The sequence below is a fragment of the Acomys minous genome (assembly GCF_964271855.1).
Source record: "Acomys minous genome assembly, chromosome: 8".
NCBI lineage: Eukaryota > Metazoa > Chordata > Mammalia > Rodentia > Muridae > Acomys > Acomys minous.
The window spans coordinates 90656532-90682098 of NC_140489.1; the positions used below are offsets into that span (position 1 = coordinate 90656532).

Genomic DNA, 25567 nt, shown 5'->3' on the forward strand with positions numbered 1-25567 from the left:
GAAAGTGAATTACTTCTGTTTTACAGAGTTAGATTAAGGACATTTTTCTGAATTTGTCTCTGTGCTGCCTTTAGCATTCAGGGGCTTAAGAGACTCAGGGAAAGAACAGCACTTTTCTTCAGAGCCCGACCAAGTGCGCTATCTCTTTAGAAAGTCTGTGGTGATAGATGAAAAAAAAATGTTTGATGAATAAAAGAAAAACCAAAGGCTGAAGTTGAAGTTCTCAAGGACCAACAGGTTCCAGGGTTCATGGAGACTGAAAAAGACACTAACTAGACAGGGCTTCTAAAAGAGGGAGAGGAACACTAACCCACCCACAAAAACTATGACCTGAAATTTACGCTGCCTAAGAGATGTGTAGGAATAAAGATAGAGCAGAGATTGAGGGAATGTCCAACCAATGCCTGGCCCAACCTGAGACCCACCCCATGGGAAAGAGACAGTGCCTGCACTATTAATGATACTCTGCTATGCTCACAGACAGGATCTTAGCATAGCTGTCCTCTCAAAGTTTCTACCCAGAAGCAGGTGGAAATAGATGCTGTGGAAAAGTGGGGGGTAGAATAGAAAGACCTGGAAGTGACAGAAGCTCCACAAGAAGACCAACAGAGCCAACTAACCAGGGCCCAGAGGGGCTTGTGGAGACTGAAGCTCCAACTAAGGACCACAAATGGACTGGACCTAGGCCTCCTACATAGATGTAGTGATGGGCAGCTCAGGCTTCATGTGAGTCCCCTAGTAAGGGGAGTGGGAGCTGTCTCTGACATGGACTCTGTTGCCTGCTTTTTGGTCACTCCTCCCTGGCAAGGCTGCCTCACCAGGCTATAGGAGAGGCGGATGGGATGGGGCTCTACTTTTCTGAGAAACAGGGGATTGGAGAAGAGGGAGGAAGGGTGGGACTAGGAGGAGTGGAGGAAGGGGGCTACAATCATGATGTAATGTGATAATAAGTTAATTAATTAAAAAAGAAATCACATTTGGCAGGCTAGGGTGATGGCTTAGTTGGCAATGTGCTTACCATGCAAACATGAGGACTATAGAGTGGATCCCCAGGACCCATATAAAGTACTTCTCAGCAGCATGTATGTATCACTCAAGAGCTGAGGGCTGGAGGTGGGATTTTCTGCAGTCAGCAGTACAGCCAAATAAAGGAATTCAGGGTTCAGTGAGAGCCCTTGTATCAAAAAAAATGTGGTAGTCAGTCACTGAGTAGGACAACTGATATCAGTCTCTAGCTTCTGGAACACACACACACACACACACACACACACACACGCACACGCACACGCACACGCACACGCACACGCCTGCGTGCACTCACATGCATCCCAAAACATCAAAATTACATTAAACAAAAAAATTAAATTATATTAAATAAAGAAATAACCTGTAAAATGATATCAGAGCATGATGTATAAGTTTTGTCTAAAGGGCTCTGCACATCTATGCTAACCTTGAAGCAAGGCTGCCTGTGAGCCAGAGATGAAATGCTTCTTATTGACTTCCCAACAGAGCCAACCGATACTCAACTGGCCCACGCAGAGCATCACTGCCAGTCCCTCCAAATATGAAACATGAGCTACCTTAGGGGTTTATCATCACATTTTGAGGAAGACATACTGGCTCTACATTTAACGTAGTGTCTGTTGATGCATCCTGATACCACCTATATAGTAAGTGGACACACAGCTATTAAAGGCCTCTGTGTGATTAGAAGGGCCATCTATTATGTAGTTCAGAGTTCATTTAGATACATTGGCACTAGTCTGGGATTGATCAGCCCTTAACAGATAGGTATCTCAAGTCATACCATTTTCTTTCACCACGACTCATGTTTTGGAGGGGCCATGTTTATCTTTGTAGTCCTTTATAGAACCTGCAAGTTAAGTCTCGGTTTGATATATAGCTGCCAACGACGGGTTTTCCTGTTTGGTAAGCTATCTTTCTACTATTGTGATTTTCTGTGAAAATCATACAATGTATTTGGAGGTTAAACAATTATGTTTCTGAAATTACCATGATGTATATGTTCCCTACTCCTAAACCATAGCTATGCATGTTTGGCATGGGAACGAACTGGAAATTTGCCCAGTTTTATTATTTTATTACACTACCCTGTTTACCTGCAGATAGTAATCTGAGTAAACAATGGCTTTCCTCCACTGTTTTCTCTGGTTGAAAATGGTGGTAGGGATAACAAACATCAACTAAGATGGGTCTACATGTGCAAGGACAGATGCCATTTGTGATGGCTTAATTCTGTTTGTTAGCAGACATGCCAATCAACTGTGAATGACATCAGTCTAAGGGCTGGATTCACAATTAAGAGGTATACTTAGTTGAATGTCCTCATATGTAACTTCTGAGCTGTACCCATAATTTCATAGGTCCTCATGAAGAGTGTTACATCATCACATTGAACATATACTAATAAATGGCAACACATCATCAAGTAGAAGCAGGAATACTGTACTTCTTTTTTTTTTCTTTTCTTTTTCTTTTTTGTCTTTTGGAAGATTGAGCTCTGAAAAGTCCAAGGAGTTCTCTTAAGATGACATCACTGGGAAGACTCAGCTCTGTGCTTGTTAACATGACACTCTGTTTTCATGATGATACTTTGATGGTCTATAGGAAAACGGTCCCTGATGATCTGCCTACCACTCATATCACTGAGTCTTATGTTTTTCAAGTTAATATTAATAAAGAAATGAAATATCTAAATAAGTAAAAGGATATTTAAAATTTATAATTATATTACATTTATAATTTAATAACCATTTGTGGTATTCTCATCTTCACCAGAAGAGGCCACTATGACTCAATGTATCCATATTTAATATGAATCTGAATAAATGGAAACTTGACTTGTATTTCACAAGTCAGTGATCAATAATGCTTGTTTATTTTTCCTTTCTTCTCTCTTTAAAATTGCTGCCCCTTCTCCTATCAGACTGTCAGCACTTTTTATTCTGATTCTATGGAAGAAGCCAAGGTTTCAAAGACAGACAGCCATGGATTCACAGCATGATTCTAACATGGATGTTAACATTAATTTTTAACTTTGGTAAAAGAAAATAATATAATTAATTCTTTCATTTTATTAACAAAATATCTATTTATGTCAATGTACTTAAAACTTACCCATTCCCAGAAGGCTACAAAGAACTACTAGCTCCTATGCCTCAAGAAATTTGGACATATACTTGTCTATACTCACCCCCCCCCCATTAGAAATTATGATTTAGGAATCCAAAATGGTTTTTGTTCAAGAACCAGGAGGTAGAAAGATGAGTGAGAAGGCACTCTCAAGGATGCTTACAAAGCTGAACTATCGAGGAGTGGTTACTGACCCATAAAGTGGAAATACGGACTCATTAATTTTATCTTTAAGCTGTTCATTTCTCAAATGATGAATATATAGAAATAAATAGAAAATATAAGCACAAATAAATAATAACTATTCAAATTGCTTTAGATATCATTGCTACTACTATGCAATCATTTTAAAAATAATGCATGGAGAATTAGAAACTAAACTATGGTAGGAAAGGGGTCTTTTGTAGCCTGCCAATATGGACCCCTACCTTTAATTCACTTTTATCATAAGAAAATGTTAATAAAATACAGTGGCAGAATTACTCAGTACACCAAACACCAGATAGAGAACATTGTGATTGAGAGTCCTATTTGAGTGTTAATGGTGATAAATGTGGCAGACTTACTATAATGACTTTTCTCTTTTATGCATGTATGTGTGCATGTATGCACATGCTTGTGTGTGTGTGTGCACCCTGGTGTGCATGCATACCTGTTCCTACACTTGCATGTGGAGGTCAGTGGGAAGCCTCAGATAACTTCCTCAGAAACTATCATCTACCTCTTTTGAAACAGGGTCTCCCAAGGATTTGAAGCTCACCAGTTAGATTCACTGGGTATCAAGGGAGCCCTAACATTTCTTCTGATTCTTTCTACTCAGCTCTAGGATTGCAAGCCTTCTCTATCATGATGACCAGCAAATCAATTTTACAGGGGTTCTGGAGATGGCAGTGGGGCCTAATTCTTGCACAACATGTACTTTGCTGACAGAACATCTCCTTGGCCCATGACGGCTTCTCCAGAGTTTGTCACTCTCAACAATACCTTACAGATTAGTCCAGGATGATAAAAATGGGACTATAATTATTAAAGCATTATTTACATAAATTGTAGACAGAGATGTGACAGTTGTACTGCTTGCACAAAGTTGAGCAGGCACAAAGTGTAGCTCAAGTAGATTTAGAAAATATAAAACACCTCACATTTTGCATTTTAAAATATGGTATACATATCATGCTTGCATATCATATATGCACCTAAGTCCAGTGTATGAGACAAAACATATGATCCGTTTTTCTGTGGAAGAAGACTGGAACACATGGGGATGTTTTGGTTTCCAGAGACTTTGACATTTTGTCATACTGGCCTGGAATTCAGTTAAATAGATAAATGCTAAAAATGGAGAAGTCACAATACGTTTTCATGTCACATATTTCAAAAATGTGTTAGTAGATATCATATCCATAGCATCTACCTTTCACACAATGTAAAAACAGGGCTCTATCTACTCTCCTGCATCATCTGTAAGCGTCACCTAGTTGAGGAAGTTTCCAGACACCTATGTTTATCCTTTCATTATTTCTCTTTCCAAAGAAAAACATGTAGTATTTCATTTCTTTACCATGCAAATAATTGGTAGTGCTCAACTAATTCTTTAAGGTCAACATTTAATATTGTTCTATGTAATCACATAAACATATTAGTTACAATTAATATAAACCAAGAGTTGGAATTTTTAACATATACAGGAGGATGTTCATACCCAGACTAAAAGTGTGGTCAGAAATGAGGGCTGGGAAAATGTTGGCCCAAGGAGAGAATCTGTTGATGTAAATTTACTGTATGGTCATGTCATCAAATTGCCTTCTAAATAATTATGGTTTTTCTCATAGGTGTGTGCTTCTCTGAGCTTTGTTCTCTCTCTCTCTCTCTCTCTCTCTCTCTCTCTCTCTCTCTCACACACACACACACACACACACACATACACACCTGTTGTTAATAAAAGCAATTCCATACAAATCTTGATAGTGTGTAGAAAATATCTTGCCTATAATGTGGAAATTAATTAAAAATATGCTTTCTTAAGATTGTTTTAAAAATAATATCTAGTTTTTTTCTCAGGCTTTACTCATGAAAGAATATTTTTTAATGAAAATTGAATGATGGAGGACTTTGATGATGAGTCTATCAACACATTGCATTCCTATATGCTAGCATTCTACAGCTCCAGCGTCAGGTGGTATGAAGATGTCTGCCTGTTAGGAAGTTCGCCATCACCCACTTTACACCACCTTCAAGAGAGCGTTTTTGTTGGGTGCTTCTGCATTCTGTGTCAACCTCTAGTAGAAAAGGTATAAAAGTTTGACTTATAAAAGAGGTTTCTTATAGAGTTACTGCTGTTTGTAAATCAACTTGTGTATAGTTTTTGCCTGTGCAAGGTTCAGGGTTGACACTTTGGTAATCAATCCGGTGGTTTCTAAGAAAATTGGGAATACCTCTAGCTCAAGACCCAGCTTTACCACTTCTGGGCATATACCCAAGAGATGCATACTAGGCGAAAGAATATTTGCTCAACTATGTTCATAGCAGCTCTATTCATAATAGCCAGAAGCTGGAAACAACCTTAACTGAAGAATGGATAAAGAAACTGTGATACATTTACAAAATAGAATAGTACACAACTGTTAAAAACAAGGAAATCATGAAATCTACATGCAAATGGATGGGGCTAGAAAAGATCATCCTGAGTGAGATAACCCAGACCTATAAAGACACATAGGGTTTGTACTCAGTTATAGGAAGATTTTAACAATATAGTATAGGATAAACATACTACAATTAATAGACCCAAAGAAGCTAAGAAACAAGGAGAACACAAGGGAGGATGCTCAGATCTCATTCAGAAATGCAAATAGAATAGTCAGCAGAAGGGGAAATAGAATAGTCAGTGAAAGGGGAAATAGAATAGTCAGTGGAAGGGGAAATAGAATAGTTAGTGGAAGGGGAAATAGAATAGTCAGTGGAAGGGGAAATAGAATAGTCAGCAGAAGGGGAAATAGAATGGTCAGTGGAAGGGGAAATAGAATAGTCAGCGGAAGGGGAAATAGAATAGTCAGTGGAAGGGGAAATAGAATAGTCAGTGGAAGGGGAAATAGAATAGTCAGTGGAAGCAGTTGAAGAAAGGGAACGGGAAAGGAGAGGGAAGACTGAGGGGGATGAGGGTGGGGATCAGAGATATATGGTAAGGGGAGGTGGTGAGAGGACAGAGGGCTTGCAGACAGAGGAGCAACCATGAGCAGGGGCTCCTCTTAGACACGCTGGAGACCTGCAATAGGGTGGGCTTCTGTGAGGATATGGGGGTGACTATAGATGAAACCTCTAGTGGTAGGGGTCATAGAGACTAGAGTTGCCACCCTCTAATCAGACAGAACTCCTGGTGGAAAGAGGGGAACACCAACCCACCTACAAAAACTTCCATCCAGAATTTACCCTGTCTTCAGGATATGTAGGCATAAAGATAAAGCAGAGATCAAGGGAATGTGCAACCAAAACCTGGCCCAACCTGAGGTGCACTACATGGGTGAGAGCCAATGCCTGACACCATTGATGATGCTCTACTGTGTTTGCAAACAGGAGCTTAGCATGGCTGTCCTCTGAGAGGCTCAGAAAAGGATGAAAACAGAAACTGAGACTCACGGGCAAACATTGAGCTGAGTTTAGGGAGCCTTGTAGAAGATAGAGCTACCCAAAGGGGACAGGAGCCCCACTAGAAGACCAACAGTTCCAACTAAGCTGGGCCCAAAGGGGTCAAAGGGGATTGTGGAGACATGTATGTATACACACACACACACACACACACACACACACACACACACACACACATATATATATATACTCCAATGGGCAGCTTAGCCTCTATGTGGGTCCCCTAGAAAGGGGATTGAGGCTGTCTCAGTTGCATGCCTTTTGATCACTTCACCTTGGTGTGACTGCCTTTCCAGGACACTGTGGAAGAGGAAGTACACAGTCCTGATGCCACTTGAATTGCTGGGACAGGATTGCAGGGGATGGTCTCCCATTTTCTGAGGGGTGGGGAGGGAAGATGGTGGATGAGAGAGTGACAGAGAGGAAGGACGGAGGAGAGGATGAAGGAGGCTATGCCTGAGATCTAAAGTGAATAACTAAATAAAAATCATTTCTTAAAAAGACTCAGGGTTGAATATCTTTCCTGTGGTAGCACCCTCCAGTGAGGATCCGTTCTTTACATATTGTAATCATAATGTACATATTCAAGATCCATACAAATAAGGAGGATGAGCTGGCTACAATAAAGATTAAAATCAAACATTGAGTGTTCTCAATATTAACTCTATATCTCTGTAATTTGGATAAGATTTCAAGTATTTCAGGGTATTAAACATTATCCAACCCTGATCTGTAATGATTACCTCCATTACAATACTGCATTATTGGTATTTTCTTTTTTAAAAAAGTTGTGTGTGTGTGTGTGTGTGTGTGTGTGTTGCGCACATATGCTACCTTGTTTAAGACAGCATCTCTTGTTTGCTAGGCTAGCTGGACTGCAAGCTTCTGAGCATTCTGTATCCATCTCCCATTTCACCTAAGGGATTCTGGGATTACAGAGGAATGCCCTTGAATTAAAGTTCTAGAGACTCAAACTCAGGTCTTCATACTTACATAGCAAATACTTTACTCACCATCATATCTCTCTGCCACCAATAGGCACCTCCTTCCAATGATGTAGGAAAGGAACAGAGCAGTCAAAAATTTGCTTGAAGACTTGCATTTATATTCCCTTCCTGATACCCAGTGACTTCCTACTCTTTTTAGAGCTTAATGCTGTGCTAAAATTGGATATCCTTTCAACGTTTGTCACTTCTGCTAACAAACTAAGTTGGTGTCTATCTTGAGGCTGAGGAAGGGGGAAATTTAGACTTGGCTCCTACTAAAGAAAGTTTATTTTATCCAACAGATGGCGCTATGTTGTCAGCTAGTAAAAGTGAAATTCACATTTTAAAAAGCTTACACCAAAACCACAATTGCTATCTTTTTTTCTCCCTCAAGCAGAGTTTATGAAACATTAATCAATTCAGAGAAGCTAATAAAATGCCTGGAAAATGGATCCCAATGTTACTTAAATTATGACCGTTTATCAGTAAACAGAAGGGATTTATGGGCCAGGTAGAGGAGTACACTACAAACGAAGCTGGTAAAAACAGACTTGTTTCTTGATAAGGTCTGGAGACATTTTAATGCATGCAAGCTTTTAATTTGTCACTGAATCTGGGGCAAATCTGATTCTTTTCTTTTAGTGAGTCTAGTTTGACAATCTTTATATTGAAATCAAATAGTCTATGCAACAAATTATTTGATAAATTATGTTCTCTTCAATCTGGTTAATAAAAAACTAAGTCTTTTTCTACCACAGTGAAGTAACATTTATTTTGTCCTAAATTAGAAAAGAAAACAATAGGTTTGGTATCAGTTTGACATGACATTTAGTAGTATAGTACCTGGGGTTTCTTCAACCCCCCACCCCCCGCCGCCTCTCTCATCAGTTTACTGCCTGATTGCTGCCCCTTCCATCCTTTCCTCCCAGTCTTGCCTCTGCACTTTCCTCCCCTTTTGTCACCCCCTTTTCCCAGGGAAGGGGAATTACCAAAGGAGCACTCTCCCATTAAATCACAGCAGTGATAAGGACATCCTCTCCCACTGCAGCCAGACAAGGCAGCCCAGCTAGGGGAAAGGGATACAAAGGCAGGCAACAGAGTCACCTTGCTCCAATTGTTAGGGGACCCACATGAAGAAAGAGCTGCACATCTGCTACAAGTGTGCAGGGGACCCAGAATCAGCCCATGCATATTCCTGGGTATTGGCTCAGACTCTGTGCACTCACATGGACCCAGGTTAGTCTGCTCAATAGGTCTTCTTGAACCCTCAGCTCCCTCAGTCCTTCCTCCCACTCTTCAACAAAACTCCCCTACCTCAGCCTACTGTTTGGCTGCGTGTCTCTGCATCTGTTTCCATCAACAGATGGATGAAGCCTATTAGAAGAATGCCTGAGTGTTCACTGACAGGGATAAAAGACATAGGAGAGATCTAGGCTTAGAGAATTCCAGAAGATAGGATCTACGCTACAATCTGAAAGAAACTATGTGGTTAGACAAGCTGAAGGCCAAGAAACTCTTTTCTAATCACTCTAAATGCTGGGTAGAATAAATTGTTCTACATTTCATGAAACACTCAAAATTATTCAATGTAAGATGAACAGTATCATAAGTAAGGAAGTTGGATATGGATAGCCCTAATTCGATACAGTGAGATACACTTAAAGAATAAAGAGACCATGGGAGATTGGAGGGATAGATATCTCCAGCACTTGGTGGGTCACAGCAGTCTGTAACTCCAGTCTTTAAGAATCAGATTTCTTCTTCTGATCTCCAAGGGCACGGCATACATGTGGTGTACTGACAAATACAGTGCAGGCAAAGCACTCACATATACATAAAATAAAATGGGGGAAAAAGCACAAGAGTTTGGGAGTCATGATGGGAGGAGACTTGAGGAAGTTGGAGGGGAGGATAAAGGGGTTGTGTATAATCATAGTAGTACATTGTATACAACTATGACATTCCCAGAAGAAAAAGAAATTCATCTCACAGAAGACACCAGGATCTATCAGTTAGGAAAAACAGATGTTTTTAAGCTTCAATATTTTACAATGTGAGATGGCACAAATTTATGAATGAACATATATCTCATGTTTATTTGATAAAGCCTCTTAGATACCATGTTTGATGTCTTGAAATACAAGGTGATACTGCCTGCCAGACACCAAGGTAGGAACTAGGACACACAGGTTTTGTTATTTCTCCTCTCCAGACCTGTGTTTTTCTAATGTGTATAAAACTAAAGTAGAAAAGATTATTCTAAAGTCCCCAATAGCACTAAAAGTCTATTATTATTTCCTATCCCTAAAGCTGAACATAAAGATGTCATAAAACTTAATGACTTCATTAATAGAAGTGGTAAATTATATTTTACAATATAATGGTGAGTTATACTCTTCAGTAAGTTCAAAAGGAGAGTCCTGGATTGAAAGTGTTCTGACATCATCAGAATTTGGGGAAATAAACTAGGAAGAAAGATTCAACTTCACTTGTGGGGAGTTTGGCTTCTTCCCCTTAGTCCCTCCTCTGCTGATATTTATGGATAGTTTTCACGTGCTTGGCACTTCACAGGTTTGCCGATAGAATAGGCACGAGTTACACAGCTATACTGCAGCTTGGTGTTTAGAACATAATAAATAAGCGGATTAAAAAAAAAAAGAAACAGCTAGAGTATGGAAAGTTATGTACTCAATGAATTACTGACAGACAGGCACTCAAATATCACACTCCTCTCTGTGTTCCTCAACATATTTCATGATATATTAACAGGAGGCTTAGAGTTGGCTCAATCATCTCAAAGTCCCTCCTGTCAAAAGGAGCATGGGATGCATTCATTTCTCAGAACCGCTCTCACAAAATGCCACCTTCATTGCTCTCCTATGGCTTAAGCAAACATGATTATAAACTTGTCTTCTCCCTTCAGATGGCCTTCTGTTTGTGCTTTTGTTGTGTCTTTCTGTAAAGCAGCAGGGTCTTTGTCTTCAGGACCCTTACTCATCGTGAAGGACCCCATCTCAACTGATTACACGGTCACAATGCAAAGTTAAACACTTGACTTCTTGGTTGACATGAACATATGGGAGATCCTGTTCAAGCAACTGTATTGTTCTGAAACTAGTGGCCTGGGAGATCAGGATATGGGAAGAAAGAGTATAAGAAGAGATTTTGATAATAAAATTTGCATGCATTTGGGTGATCACACAGGTGATATGTTTGTTAAGAGAACTTGTAGAATTGTATGCATCTGTATTTGGATGCGGTGATGTTTCCATCTCATGATTTATTGTATGTAGCCAGTTCAGAGATAATTGTGCGCTGGGGGGATCATGGGTAGTGGGAACCCTAGAAGTACCCAGATTTCATGGAGTTTTGTTGGCACGTTCCATATGTCCACCATGTCAGGACAATGTGTCCCTTTTGGCCTCTTGTTCATCTTTCAGAAATAACACTGAAGTTATCAAGGGAGAAAAGTCACAGGAAAAGGAGACACACAGTTGGAGTGATTTTGGAACAAAATAATTAGCCTTGGAATTACAGCAAATATGAAGAATTCTTGACAACATAATGGTTCCACTAAATTCCTTCCCAATTTTCCTCAATTCAAAATCAATTTCAAATTTGCTTATCTTGCCATTAGGAATGACATGTTTAATATGAGAGTTTTAAACAATGACAGCATGAAATCTTTTCATGATAGATGTGCTGTTAAGCCCTGAAAACACAAATCAAACTTTTAAAGACAAGATTCATGCTCTTTTTTATTTATTCTGTCCTTAGTGAATTTTCATTGAGGGGGGAGTTTGCTTTTGCAACATGTGAAGGAATTTGGTATTCTAAAATCTTAGTCATTTACTATTCACAGATAAAAGTTCAACTGTGAACTTTAACTGAATATGTTGTCTCTCACACATAGTTTAACTTTCCTTTATTCCTTCTCTTGTTCCACCTCCTGTGTCGGACCTCCCCGGTTCTTTCTCTGGTCCCTCTTTCTTCCTCATGTTCATTCTTGGTTGCATTATATATCTCATTTCTCTGACTCAAATCTCTGACTTTGTCTCTCTCTTTCTTTGACCTTTCTTCTTTCCTTCTTTTTCTTCCCTTTCCCTCTTCTGGACTAGAAATATTCTAAAGGGAATTGTTAGTGCATGTCTTTTTTTGTAAAACTGTTCTCAAAGAGGAAAGGAGATAGAATCCAAACTTTGCATCAAAAATAAACCTCCATCTAGGGGCTGGAGAGATGGCTTAGAAGTTAAGAGCACTGTCTGCTCTTCCAGAGTTCCTGAGTTCAATTCCCAGCAACCACATGGTGGATCACAGCCATCTTTAAGGTGATCTGATGCCCTTTTCTGGCCTGCACATGAACATTCAGAAAGAGCACTGTACACATAGTAAATAAATAAATAAATAAATCTTAAAAAAACTATATCTAAAAGTAACTTGCTTAAAGTGCTTGCAAAAGGTGGAGTTTCAAAATGAAAATATAGAGGATGAAGGAAAGCCTAAAACCAGATTTTTTTCTGAGTCCATTCAATGTGTTTCAGACTTATGGGAGAACATAGCCAAGGCCAGTACCAGCCGCTGCACAGTGGGGTGGTGGTGAGGCATCATTCATTCCTCTGTGTGACGAGTCAGAAAAAGATACCTCCACTGCACAGGGGAGTGTACAGAAATAGCAACTGTTAATCCTTACTAGTAATCACGGAATGCATGCTTACCTAGCAGACATCGGGAACTCATCTTATATCCAGCCAAATCTTAGGCACAGAAAGGCCCTGAATGCCTGGTGAGCATTGTTAGACATCTTTGAGGCTTGGATTCTGTCTACTCTTCATTCGAATATAAGATTTTAGAAGAGTTACATGGGAAGACTGAGGTTAATTTCATGCATCACTTCTTGATCCCTTTTCCTGTGCTATTGACAATCTACCCTGAAATTTCTGCCCTATAGTTATGACTTGAAGTGTTTTCCCTAACTTTCCCTTTGGTAGTTGTAATGCCTCCAGTTTTAAATTAAGGTCTGTTACTGAGTTTCATTTTATTTTTGTGAGAGTGAGAGATGTAGATCTCCTTGGATTCTTCGCAGGTAGATGTCTAGTTTCACAAGTATGTTTTGTTGAAAAGTCTGCCATTTTGTCCAGTGCATGTTTTTGATGTCTTGGTGAAAAGTTTATGTGTCTGTGTCTGTGTGGGACTATCTCTGTATCTTCTAGTAAGTTCTCCTGATTTCCATTTTTATGTGGTGCTGGTCAGTAGTGTGTTGTGTGTTACACAGCTTGAGATCAGGGATTGTGATGCCTATAGTTGTATTTTTCCTGCATAGAATTGCTTTAAGGCCCCATGGTATTCAATTTTCCATACAATTTTCAGGATTGCTATGTTCTATTTCTGTGAAGAACATTAGTCAACTCTTTACATGAATTTTACTGAAATTGTAGATTGCATGAATCACTCTTGGAGATACAGCCATTTTCACAGTATTGATTCTGCCAGTCCGAGATCCTGGAGGCCCTTTCCACCTTTAGGTACTATGTCTAATTTATTTTTCAGTGCTTTAAGTTTGTTTTGTTGTGAAATATTGTCGTCTGGATGTGATGTGGCTTTTAAACCCATGAACACATAACAGCAGTAGCTACCTGCACGATATCTACAGAAATAGCCCCTCAATATTCCATCATAGAGGGAGGAGGGTTTCATTTAATCCCAGTCATCCCTGAGATCTATGGAAATAATAGCTGCTGGGTGAAGGCAGTCATATTTGGCAAATTATCTTTACTTGAGTAAATAATTCCCACCTCCATGCTCACATGATTATACTAATTAAATAAAGTGGGCTGTAAACAAAGAAGAGAGCAGGAAGTGAAAGAGAAACTTGTTGGGAAGAGGAAGGGGACACAAGAGGACACAAGGAGTATTGTGCATAGTGCACATATTTGTATGTGTGTGTGTGTGTGTGATAAAACTGTAAAGGAATGAATACAAAAGCAAAGTCCTAAGGCCACCTTGTAGGAAGAAGAAAGGAAAATCACTTGTTAAGGTCACGAGAGAGGAGCATCATTAACCAGCTTCATTTCTATGTTGACTGTGAAGATCTGCATGAGCAGATGTTTGCAATACACTCTTTTCCTAAGGAGAAGATCAGGAGCTAAAACATAGTTGAATGAGGAGTTAGTTCTTGTGCTGCAGCATGGTAAAGTAACTATATTCAACAATAAGTTGTTATGTGCTTGAAAAATATCTAAGGAAAAATAGATAAAAGGTTTCAAGACATATAGAATGGCTGTGGGGAATGAAGAGAGGCTAATTACCCTTGTTCGATCATTACACAATAGACACATGCATCGCATCTTGCTTCTATACCCTGCAAAAGCAAATACCATTGTTTGTATTGTATGTGGATTAACTGCCAAAGGAATTCTAGGTTAGTGCTTTTTCCAAGTGTGTTGAAAGACATTTGCAACTAGACTACAGTATACCAAGACTTTGCAATACTCACTGGGGTCTGTCTTAATGCTATCTCATTGCTTTCCCTCATCGAAAGTTTATGAAGCAAATGTTATCATTTCCATCTCACATATAACAACATTGGGCCTGTGAGGTGTGCAGTAACACGCCCTGGAGAAGCCTTGCTAGCTGTATAAAAGCTAAGTACCTCTGAAGCTCCTAGCATCCATCTGTCCTTTGTACCACCCAGACTAATGGTGGTAAAATTCTCTCTCTTAGGAACCCATGTCCAGTGTTTATGCATGTAACTTCATACAAGAGGTCTGTTCTAACCAATATTTATCAAATGCAGACAGCATACATGCCGTTTAATCCCTTTTGTCTCTCCAAGAATCAGTATCACATAGATATTGCTTGCTTCTCTTCTGTTTATCTGTTCTTTGGATGGGATGCATTAATGGTCTCCTGTGATCTGCCTTTAGAACAACAGAAATAAGCTCAGAATCCCAGAGTGCACAATTTACTTTTTACAAAAGTAAAAGAAGTTGATGCTATTAAGACCAGAGACTTTGAAACTTAGAGTTTATGCAATTAACCCCATAATACCCACTTTAAGGACTAATAATTGTCATCAAGCCCATGAATTCATTGCTTATATTTAAGTATATTTAGAACTATTAAACTGAATGGGATCCCCCCATAAACATATGATCTAAGCCCATGACACAAATAAAAAAAATGCTCTGGGCAGTGAGTGTGAACAAATAATTCTGAGTTCTCAGGAAGAGTCAGTTTGTTATCTGTGTGAAAGACCAAACTTTCACTCTGTGATGAGTAGACAATTGGTTGTAGACATCCTGTTCAGATATAGCCAATGGACAGCTCATTCTCCATGGTTATAGGGAGAGCAGGGACTGCCTGTGACATGAACTCTGGTGTCCCCCCGCATTTGATCACTGTCCCTTGATGGGGAGGCCTAGCGGGTCCACAGAGAAAGAGGAAGCAGGTTATCCTAATGAGCCCTGATAACCTGTGGTCATACCGTGGGAAAGAGGTCTCATTCTGTCAGAGGTCTAGGGAAGGGGAATAGGGCGGAAGAGGGAGGGAGAGTGGAAAAAGGAAGATACAAGGGAGGGGATAACAACTGGGCTATAATCTGAATAAATTATAATAAATTAAAAAAGTTTTTTAAAGAAAGTAAAAGAAAAAAAGAGACACAGGGAGAGACACCTGCCTACTTGTTAGTAATGAGTTCTATCTCACATAGTACCCACTGCAAACAGAGAGACAACAGGGAACAAGTAGGGGACTTTTGATGTCTTGCACACCATAGTTGTCCCATGAAAAGGCTGCATGATGCAGAGTCTATATGAGGTGCAAGTGATCCTTATTTTAGCTGGTGAAAGTTGGGGCGGGTTAAAGTCATCATTTAAACTGTAGACTATTTCCCCCTGTGAGGTTTATTACCACTGGTTTTAAACATTATTCCTCAAAGAGGAGGTTTTGTAACATAATACTTCTAAAGCTCTTTGCTGGGAGGAAGGGCATATGAGTAAATATACCCTACCTAGGTACATGTACATGCAAACACACAGAACACATTGTATACACACCAAAACCACATATGCCATCAAGCATAAACTATACTCACATACACATATATATCCCACACCACACACCAAATACATGAACACCAGACACACAGCATGCACACTAAACACATATTATCTGACAAACATACTAAACACACACAACACACACACACACCAAACATACATACACCACACACAATATGTGTGTACACTGCACAAACACAAATATAATTCATTCTTATTATAACCATTTAAAATTACATTTATTATTTTCTTTTGAAAATATGGTGTATGTTTGTTCCCAGAAGGACGATCAAAATTTAGAGAGAGAGAGAGAGAGAGAGAGAGAGAGAGAGAGAGAGAGAGAGAGAGGGAGAGAGATGGGGCGGGGGAATATTCTTACGGTCTTGCTGATTTTAGCTGTAAATTTTTTAAAACAGAAAAACAATGGAATATGTAAAAGTAAAGCTTTTACCGTGGCCTGTAATTGTATTAAAATTTATTAAGTTTCAATTTGTCAAGTAGTCACACCTGTATCCTATGATATTAAATGATACTTTTACAGTACTTAAAGGAACTTTCCATTGAGAGGTAAGTAGTATTAGTTATAAAGACATGAAGACTTTGGTGTGCAGATCTCTCCACTTGAGAATATACTTCTATGAGAGATAAGCTTTTCTTGCTGACCTCTGTTCTCTGTGAAATACCAAAAGACCTATTTAAAGCCAATGCCTTTTATCTTTTCAAATGAAATCCCCCTGTATCAAGTCTGATAAAGATGATCTAAGCAGCTGGAAAAGGCACGATTTTATCTTCTCTAAGTTACATTTATTGAAATGAATGTTCTTCCTGTTTCATGCTTTCTTTTTATTTCAATAACTATGGTTTAAAGTTGATTAACCTCCACGATTAAATAAAAGGGCATGGAAATGAGAATAGATTTTCTCATAAGAAAGAATAATTTTAATCTTCAAAGAAGAGAACTACCAGATATACATGAGGGGTTGGGGAAGGCCTGCTTCCGTATTCAATCAGACAAGTGCACAAGTCTTTGATGGGGGGAAGGGATGGGTGTAAAGAGAACTGTGGGGAAATGAGGGAATTCAGAGTCCAGGAAGCCAGGCCAGAGTCATTTCTTGGCATTTTCCAGAGGGATGTTGGTTATTAGAAAGACTCACAGCATGGGTCTGGAGTGGTGGAGTGGACAGGAGTGCTTTCTGAGCAAGCATGAGGACCTGAAATTAGATCCGGGCACTGTGTAAAATACAAGGCATGGACATACACATCTTCTAACTCTGGTGGTGGAAGGGCGGAGGCAGCAGGATCACTGTGAGTTTTGGCTGCCAACTTATCTGAAAAACACAGTTTGGTTTCAAGGAGGGACCCTGCCTCAAAAGAATATGGAAGAGTGATAAAGGGGGATACCTGGTACTTCCCGTTAGCACCCGCACAAGAACAAGTAAAGACAACAGAACAAAAAGTACGTATACAGCACATACATATGCCATATGCATGGAAGTGCATACACCCACATTCATGGGCATAGGCATGTGCATGTCCGGATCTGCAACGAATGATATGACCTAGTTAATGACTTTTCCTTAAACATACGGCATTGCTGTCTTTTCTAGTTTCATCCTGTTTCTGTGACAAATACCATGACCAAAAGAAACTCAGGGTAAGGAAAGGATAAAGCTGGCTTACAGATTACAGTCTATCACTGGTGGATATGAAGGCAGGAACTGGAAGCAGAAATCATGGAGAAATAATGCATGTCATCTTGTTAATGAACTCATGCTTAAGTAGCCTTCTTATGTAGCCCAGAACAATCTACACTGAGAATGGTGCCCCTCAGAGCAGCATGGTCCTCCTTCCAAAAATAATAATCAGAAACAGCCCCCATCCCCATACATGCCCATCACACAATCTGATCTTGCCAATTCCTCAGTTGAAACTCTCTCCTTAGGTGACTTTAGTTGATGTCAAGTTGACAGTTAAGTTAACAAGGAATGCTTTTTAACGCACAACTGAGATTTTAGAGAAAACATGCATTCAATGGCTAAACCTCAGTTGAGGAATTTTGCTGACACATGCAAGGACTAGGCAGTCTGTGCCCCATGGAAAATATGCATGCTGTATGTGAAGAGTGCATGTGGAATTTTTTATGGCCAGCCCATGGCCCAGGTGAAGGTCATGCACTTTGAAGAAAATAAGTAAGAATAAATATGTCTCATTTAGCACTGCAGAGGAGTATTAGCCCTTAAAATTTCTTGATCAGAATCCCATCCTAATTGCGCCAGTTGGCATGGTTATTGTAGTCTTTCTCTGAAAAAGATTCATTATCTTGTTGATAACCTAGAGGAAGTAGGTAACGATGAAAGCATGAATCAGTTTATAAATTCCGGATAATTCTATAGGACCAGATATCAAATACCATTATTCAGGGCAAGATGTCCAGAGAATGACATACAGTTGTGTCCATGGAGACAACATCTGCCTAAGTCCTCCTCTCCCATCTAGTGTGGCCAAGTAGATGACAATCGAGACAGTCTAGTAAAGCTCGGAGTTCTGTAGAAGACATAATGAAATGGCTAGAAAACATCGAGGTGAATTCAGATTCTCTGTAAAAACTTCTGTGCTAGAGATTCTGAAGGAGCAGAGGGTATTCTTTACTATTGGCATGTGTTTTGAAGGAGGTCATTGCTCAGCTGTTTTTCTGATGCCATCAGAACTCTCCCTGAGCATCCCAGACTCAGAGTATTGAGAATGAACTTAGACAACTGATATGAATATTCCAAATGCTCTCATACCAAGGTGTCCTTCTTGCCCTGATGGATTCCTGTCCACCTGTTTCTGATTGGGATCATATTTTAATATTCCTTGACCATTTATGATATCAAAACTGTTAGAAAGACCTGAACATCTTCACTGCAGATCTCATCTTTCATAATAGAATCAGAAAACTAGAAGAGGAGACTCTGAAGGTTTCTACCAAGGTGAAGAATGTTTATAGAAGGAAAAGAAATGTAAAAAGTAATAGGAAGTACTGACAAGGAAGAAATGTCCTGTTTCCTTATGCATGCGTTTCACATGAGGGCCAGAGGATTGACTGGCCTGGAGTGAGGGTTTATATTAGCATTGCCTATTCTTGTCTGTTCTACAGTTCATTTTTTATCTTCTGGATTCAGAATGGCATCCCATCTGGTTACTCTACAATTATAATTATATCATTTTTATATGTGTATATATTAGAAATGATAATATTTAAAGGAAGACATAAACATTATGGAAATGGAAACCTCTGTTTTTTTCTTACAATTTTTCTAGTGCCTCATAATTTTAAGATAACTTCAGTTTATTATTCAGCTAAACATCAATGAACTATTAACTGCAATCTAAATGTATCAGAAACCAATTCTTCCAGTTGGCAACACACTCAAATGTACAAAATTAATGGCCTTTTGCTTCCCAGGAATCTATAGTACATTAACAATGACAAATGTGTTTATGCAAGAAATTGTCTGAAGGTATTGGAAGATTGTCCCAATGAACAGGATTGTAATTATAATTATGAAATAGGAAATAATAACTCCCCCCAGGGAGTCCAAAACTATTTCTTGAGAATTACTTCATGATTTCAATCTGAGTTTCAAAATATCTTTTTAAATCTAGAGCCAAAGAAGAGAAAAAGAAAGAGCAGTCTATCAAAATAAATGATAAAATACATTGTAACATCTCCCAAACTCCTCAGAGCTAAAAACCAGGTGCACAATCACCAAAAGTGAAATTTGGAGAAAAGGGGCTCTGTGTGTCTGTTTATTCGATTTAAATAAACAGATTAAAGAAGTCTATGATTCTAAAGAATATGTTGTAGCCAGGAGCCCATCTCCACCCCAGTCTCCTACCAAGCCTAAAGCAGAGACTCAATAACACCGAGTTCCACGCAAGTTCACAGGTAGTCACGCACACGTGTGCATAACTCATATAGCATCAATGTATTGGCTACAACTTCTGAAGATGACTGGATAGTGAAATTGAATTCAAGTAACTTAACAGATCACTCTAATTACCAGATCTCCATGTTTACTGATGGTTTAGTGAATACTGCTTATTGTTGTGCTGGAGCTGAGTATAGGGTATGCTCAGAGTTCATCTTTCAGTATGTCACATATTTGGAAGCATAAAGCAGCACTTCTTTCTTAATAATACTAGCTTATAAGTTACCCATGACTTTTTGGAACTTGGTACTTCTTTTTATTGTGTGCTAAGTTTTGTATGATGGGACATTTCAGATCACTAGAGTAGTTGTAATTATTTTTTTTTTAATGAGAATATGGCAATTTGGCACATAAACTGAGCAGCTGAAAACAAGATATTTACTTTCTTTCAAAGTCTGTAGGTTGAGCCTTAAGTTAGGACGTCTGTCTGTAGAGTTGGTTCCTCCAAGGAAGGATCAGCTTCTAATAGGATGGCCTTGATACCATTAGTGCCCTTTGATTCATAGGCACTTCATTCTGAGCTCTTTCTCTGCCATGGTGTTGCACTCTCCTGTGCTTTTTCTCCCCTCACTATATATACATAAGCCATATTGGATGAAGGGGCTGTCTTAACGAAGCATGATTCAGCTTTGCTCATTCATTATATCTGCAACAAACAGTATCTCACTCTTGGATTCTGGGAAAGACATGGAATTCGGAGAACTTACTTTTCAATGCCTTAAAGTTATAGTGGAGAGTTTTCTTTATACTATAAAGCATCCTGCTTATATAACACACAGAACAGATTTATTAGGACTGTTGGTCACACAGGACTCTTCCTCAGAGGGGAAGTGTTGGAAAATCTAGGTCAGACTCTCTGAGAGCACAATTTGTGTTCAGCTATGTGGACAAAGTTACATTACTGTTTAGTGTTTTTCAGATATCCATTATTGTTTCATTTTTGGGTACAACACTCATAATTACATACCTTTGAGTCACTAAATAATATCTGCTTCTTTATGTAGAAGAAAGTAGTATGATTAGTTGTAAAACAGCACAACAAAACAAAAAGAAGTGAAGGAAGGAAGGAGCAAGGAAGGAAGGAAGAAAGGAAGGAAAGGGATTAAACAAAATTACAAGGTGATAACTGTGTCCTTCTTGAGGGGAAAGAGCAATTATGGTCATCACAGATGTTAAAGGCTATGCAGCTCCTGACCCAAAGAGACTCAATCCTTAGATGACTTGTGCACAGTGTGCGTCACTAGTATGTAATATGCTTTGATGGTTTGGTTAGTTGACTGTATCTAACACACAGATCAAATTAACTCAGGCTCCTACAACAGAGTATCATGGACTGGATAAATGCATAAAGTAAAGACATTTTATACTTCTACCACTCTGAAAGCTTTGAGCTCAAGGGCATAGTTTGAACCTAGTGGGGTCTTTAGAGGGCTGTCTTCTAGATTACATATAGATGGACACGTATCCAGTATAGCTTTGTGGTATGTGTGCATGTGAGGAGAGGGAGGATGGGAGGGACAGAAGGAGAGGGAAGGGAAGGGGAGAGAGTGAGCTCTTGCAGAACTTGAATTGCTGTGAGCATTCTCTAATGCGATCTGTGCAGGTGGGGGGCATTTGGTCCACAGCTATCTCCAGTCACTGTTAGCCCATACTGTCGACAAAGAGGTGGAAATCTGCTGCTAATATAGCACTTTCCTCTAAGGCCCTGTGATACTACCGTCACAAAAGGAGAAGGAGGAGCAGGAGGAGGAGGAGGAGGAGGAGGAGGAGGAGGAGGAGGAGGAGGAGGAGATAGAACAGGAGGAGGAAAAGATAAAAGGATACTTCATGGGAGTAGCTTCCTAAACGGCTCCAAGAGATGCAATCTCACAGCAGACACCCTGTTCCTCTGCCTCTTACACAATTCTGCTTCTGAGCCTTGAGCCTTAGGTGCAGGGTTTATGTTATAGATGGATCATCTGGGGTTTCAGTCCATGATCTCTTATTCTGTGGATTTTGATCATCTGTGTTTTTTGTAATGATCTCCATCTGGTGCAAAGAGAAGTTCCTTTGTTGGGGGATAAGAGCTTAATTGTGGACATAAAGACACATATTTAGAACATTATTCATTAGAAATTACATTCCTTTAATAAAACAATGGTCACATGTTCTCCTGCAAGATCCAAGACCTCAGCCACTCCAGGTAGTTGTAGTTTCAATAACATGGCTGCCTAAGTAAGCCTGAACAAGGAAAGCGCTAAGAAATATCCTGGAAGAGGGAAATCTCTCAGGGCTTCAAGCCTATACAGAAAACTCCAGGGTACTGAGAGATGCTTGGAGTGAGAAAAATCAGCTCCCCTAGGGAAAAGCCACACCCTCAATTGGTTATGTAACAAAATAGTCAGCCCTGAAATGCCATCCATACATGCAATATTACAGGAACTAAGCAGGTTTTATCTGCCTGAGCTTGACAGAGAGGAAGAGCATAGGAGAGGTTAGAAATGATATAATTATATTACAACATAAAACATCTTTTAAAAGGCAATTCTCTCAAAGAGTTTGCTTAGGGATAGTTAGTGCAGTGTTTAACCTTCATATCTTCTGTTGGTGGAAGCCTTTCATAAACCACACTCCTGACAATGTTCACGTGAGGCTGAAATAAAATAATGAGTGGAAAGCACTGCGACTTTTATGACTCACAGGAGGCAGTGAGCCTGGGAATTTCTATTTCTTAAATTAGCCCTATCTAGCTACCTGCAGAAAAATGACTGTTCACATTGCTCAAAGTTGCAGTTAGAAAAAAAAATCATTATTAAAACCATTGTTTCCTGAGCTGCGGAATGTTTGCCTCTGCTGGTACCTGCTGTGAGAAGTATGTCACACCAACTTTGCCCTTTTGAAGGGGAAAGTGGCTACTAGATGTGCTGAAATGACAATAAATTTGTTCTTCTCTTCCCCTACCAGCACATTCTGGATGAGACCGTAGGCTTTGTACTAGTTTTGTACATTCCTTCCCGTTAAAAGAACATTAGATTGTTTTGCAATAAATGACTATCATTCATTCATTCATTCTCTCTCTCTCTCTCTCTCTCTCTCTCTCTCTCTCTCTCTCTCTCTCTCTCACACACACACACACACACACACACACACACACACATACATACACACACACTCACACAAACACACACATGAATGCACAGAAACACACATGTCACTGATGTCAATTTTTCAAGTTGGGCATTACACATGCACACACAAGTATACATATACTATCGATAGATGGTATAGATGGTAGATGGATGGTTGGTAGATAGATAGAGATAGATAAGTAGATAGATAGAATAACTTAATAAGAAATCCATCTCTAAAGTGAGTATTTCTATGTTCATTCATTCAACATGGATTTACTGAACTCATGACCTGCCTGAGATATTGAAACCCTGAATATGCGATGCTACCCTACCAGCAGGAAGAAGCAGGCCGGTGGAAACCACACAAGCCGAGCCCTCTAACACATCTAAATGGAATGCTGTTTTGATTCTAGAATATACAGTTGAGTGTGAATAAACAATACAATCTCCTTAGAAACCCTTGGGACTCTGTGAGGGGCTGTCTCATTAATCATGATCTATTCTTTGCAACTCACACAGGGAGCTAATGTGGGAAGGAACATTTTCTGTTTTTCCCTATTGGCCCAGCAAATGGAAAGGTCATTAGGTGTTCATATGGAGCAGTGTGTGACACTGGGGACTTGGCCTGTACCAAGGGAGGGAACCCAATTACTTTCTGTAGCAAAAAGAGATTTCTCTTGGTATCTTTGCTGTAAAACCCACAGTTTCATGCATTGTTTGGGATTCTTTTTAACCTTCAGGCAAAATGTACTGTATTCTCCAACGAAGTTGCTTCAAAACCATCTGTTCAATACAGGGAGCACAGCTCCATTTGGGAGAAAATGAGGATAAATATTTAGTTCATAATTGATATAACCATGATGAATATCCATTGCCCTTCTTTAGACCTGCCAGCCCTTTAATTGTGAGTCTGGAGCTTTAAATCATATACACAGTTTGCATTGATGACTCAGGGATTCATCAGGACTAGTAATTCCTAATGATAATCAAAGCTCTGATATTGAAAGCATGTTGGAACCTAAACCTGTCTACTTACTTCATATTGAAGTATAAATATGATTATTTCTTCCTCTTTGATACTACACACATTTAGCTTAATATGATAGTTGCCACAAATTTGGGGAAAAGAAGCTGTGTGTGTGTGTGTGTGTGTGTGTGTGTGTGTGTGTGTGTGTGTGTGTGTGTGTGTGTGTTTGGAGAAAGTCTTCTTTGTGCTTTGAGTGTTATGTGAGTGTATGCCACCAACCTACTTACATACGTGTATATTAATGAGTTCATATTAATATGTAACTACTATTAGTTCCAGGCAATGCATCTCATGATGATGTTTTTATGCATACAATGTATTTAATCATTTTCACCACCATAATCCATATTTTCTTTTCCATTCTCTCCTATATTCCTAATGCAGCTTTTATTTTCTTATTCTTATCCAATAAATCCTGTATATGAGAGGAATCATGATCATATTCCTCAGTTTTACTTATTTCTCTTTGCATGATAATGTCCAGTTCCATTCATTTTCCTGCAAACAACATAATTTTATTCATTTATATGTTTGACTACAGCACCAAATGTGTATATTTGCATAATATTTCCCTTATTCATTTATCCTTTGATGGGCAGACATCTAGGCTGGTTCTATAATTTGGCTACTGCAAATAGCAAGAAACAGGGGACTCAGCTATATGTATATTTAACTGATGTGGTTTCTCCTGTGTACATGCCCACAAAATCTATAGTTGAATCATAGTGGAAGTAACTCTGTTTTTAATTATTTAAGGAACTTCTGAACTGACTTCCAGAGGAAAGAGACAGATTAACATTGCAATTACGTCATGCAGACCAGACATTTCCTGCACATTCTTGCTACTACTATTATTTTATGTTTTCTTAATGATAGCAATTCTTGTTAGGCTGAAATGGAATCTTAATGCATTTTTTCTTTTTTTGTTAAAATTTTAAATTTATGATAAAAGTACAACTTTTGCCCCTTTCCTCCCTCCATCCCTCCCATATTATCCTTCTCTATGCTCCTTCAGATCCATGGCCTTTTTTCCATAATTGTTATTGAATGCATGTATGAATATGTATGTGCATATATATTCCTAAATATAACCTGTTCAGTCCATACAGTGATACTTGTATGTTTGTTTCCAGAACTGACCATTTGGCATTGGACTATCAGTGTACTCTTCCCTGGGGAAGATCATTTCTTCCACTCCCAGCTTTCCTTACTTATCCATGCTTCTTTGTGTAGGGCTGTGGCCTGGTTGGCTTTTACCCATCCAGTTTGATATGATGTTGGTATCATCCTTTCTCATCTCAAGTTTGGGTAGGCAATGTTTGTGAGACTTTATGGGTGTAGCTTCTGATGTTGCTGAGAGACATGATCTTAGAGCACAGTGCCTTATCCTCTGGCTCTTACGCTCTTTGTGTCTGCTCTTCTACAATGTTTACTAAGCTTTAGGTGTAGGAGTGTTTTGTAGCAGTGTCCATTGGGAATGGGTTCCACAGCCCTGCATTTTGATTGGTTATGGTTTTCTGTAGCAGTCTCCTTCTATTGCAGAGATGTTTCCTTGATGAGGGGCAAAGATTATGCTTATCTGTGAGTATAAGGAAAAATGGTCATACAATAA

The 25567-nt window shown here is 39.2% G+C and overlaps 1 long non-coding RNA gene across 4 annotated transcripts in view; it reads right to left on the bottom strand.

Moving 5' to 3' along the window:
* Nucleotides 1-23321, bottom strand: part of LOC311603942 — a 44218-nt gene extending 20897 nt beyond the window's left edge. Inside the window, exons 1-4 of one of the 4 annotated variants that reach the window (XR_014781335.1) lie at nt 23222-23321; nt 20201-20494; nt 18291-18388; nt 14590-14704 (exon numbers count right to left, since the gene is read on the bottom strand). This is a non-coding gene — a long non-coding RNA (uncharacterized lncRNA). Of the gene's footprint in view, nt 1-14589; nt 14705-18254; nt 18389-20200; nt 20495-23221 lie in introns of all 4 variants that reach the window. The other 3 variants (XR_014781334.1, XR_014781336.1, XR_014781337.1) reach the window with 3 other exon arrangements.
* Nucleotides 23322-25567: the final 2246 nt, after the last annotated feature.